The following is a 2,211-nucleotide window of genomic DNA, read 5'->3' on the forward strand; positions in this document are numbered from 1 at the left end:
GTTTTATTTATTCATGAGAGACACAGAGAGAGACAGAGACAGAGACACAGGCAAAGGGAGCAGCAGGCGACGTGGGACTCGATCCTGGGTCTCCAGGATCAGACCCTGGGCTGAGGGCAGCGCTAAACCGCTGAACCACCTGGGCTCCCCCCCCCAAACTATAATTCTTTTTTAAAAGATTTTATTTATTTATTCATGATAGTCACACACACACACACACAGAGAGAGAGAGGCAGAGACACAGGCAGAGGGAGAAGCAGGCTCCATGCAGGGAGCCCGACGTGGGATTCGATCCTGGGTCTCCAGGATCGCGCCCTGGGCCAAAGGCAGGCGCTAAACCGCTGCCGCCACCCAGGGATCCCCCCAAACTATAATTCTTAAACAACTTTCTTTCTCTTTTCTTCTACCATGCATGTACGTATATACATGTTGTGTGTTTCATCTTGTGGAACATAATCATCAATCTCTGATCCTTACTCATCACTTGCCATATAAAACTGCATTTAATCTTAGGTTTGCAAGCCACTTCTAATTTTCTTTGTTTACCAGAACTGTTCTCATTTGTATTTGTTTACCTCTTTCCTTTTGGTCAAATACTTTTAAAATAATTGATTTCAGCAGATCCTTTGCCTTAAAATTACATGCTAGATTTTGTTCTTACATGACTGACTGGGTTCTTTTAAAATATATAAATATTCGGATGCCTGGGTGGCCCATCAGCTGAGCCTTTGCCTCAGGGTGTGATCTCAGGGTCCAGGGATGGAGTCCCCCATCAGGCTCCCTGCAAGGAGCCTGCTTCTCCCTCTGCCTATGTCTCTGCCTCTCTTTCTGTGTTTCTGAATAAATAAAATCTTTTTAAAAATTAAATAAATAAAATAAAAATATTGATTTTTCTTGATTTCAATGGCTTTATGCTATTAAAAATATGAATCATTTATATTTTGTAACATATCCAGAAAATTATATGCTACATTTAAAATTATATGTTGTATTGTTCTAAAACACTCTTCTATACCATAGTATTCAAAAAATTAAATAAATACCTTTACTTCTGGTTAAAAAACTTTCTGATAGTTAGAAGGTGAAGATAATATTACCGAAATTGACAAAGGGAATTCTGTGTTAGAATCTCCATCAGTGATGATGCAATTAAAAACACAGGGGTACCTGGGTGGCTCAGTCATTTAAGCGTCCAACTCTTGATCTCAGTTTAGGTCTTGATCTCAGGGTTGTGAGTTCCAGTCCAGTGTTGAGCCCCACACAGGTCATGGAGCTTACATAAAAAAAATAAGGGGGATCCCTGGGTGGCGCAGCGGTTTGGCGCCTGCCTTTGGCCCGGGGCGCGATCCTGGAGACCCGGGATCGAGTCCCACGTCGGGCTCCTGGTGCATGGAGCCTGCTTCTCCCTCTGCCTGTGTCTCTGCCTCTCTCTCTCTCTCACTGTGTGCCTGTCATAAATAAAATAAAAAAAAAATTTAAAAAAAAAAATAAGGGACTCCAAGGTAGCTCCGTGGTTGAGCCTTTGGCTCAGGGCATGATCCCGGGGTCCTGGGATCAAGTCCTGCATTGGATTAATGCAGGGAGCCTGCTTCTCCCTCTGCCTAGGTCTCTGCCTCTCTGTCTCTTGTGAATAAATAAATATTTAAAAAAATAAAAATAAAAATATAAAGTCAAATTGGAAATGCTTTATTTGAATTTAAAAACTACAGATTGCTACCAACAAGCTAATAATTAAAAGATTATAGTTGTTATCACAATTTTGATACCATAATTTTCATTCTAGTCAACACTGGTATAGCAGAGATTGCTGGAAGCCTAGCTAATATCCACTGTACAATTCTGTTTGGAATAAAAGAAAAAAAATGCCCTACTTAAAAAAAAATGCCTAAGAGTGGTCATGTGATGTAATTCTGGCCAAAGAGATGTTAATAGAGGTAGCTGAGAGGGACTGTACTAGACTTATTAAGCGGAGTAAACTTGAAATGCTCTTGCCTAGAACTAATTGTAGAAGATGGAACAGCTGTTTTGAACCTACAAGATAAAAGCAAGAGGCTCTAGACCGTAGATCCTAAGGGATAGCTAAGAAGAAAGATGAAAAGAACTTGGGTTCCTTATAGCAATGTGAAACCAGAATAGCAGCTCTGGACTGCCTACTTCCAAACTTATTGTGAGGGAAAAACCCCTTCATATCTGTTTAAGTTTCATTTGGAG

The sequence above is a fragment of the Nyctereutes procyonoides genome, unplaced genomic scaffold (genome assembly GCF_905146905.1).
Source record: "Nyctereutes procyonoides isolate TBG_1078 unplaced genomic scaffold, NYPRO_anot_genome, whole genome shotgun sequence".
NCBI classification, from domain to species: Eukaryota; Metazoa; Chordata; class Mammalia; order Carnivora; family Canidae; genus Nyctereutes; species Nyctereutes procyonoides.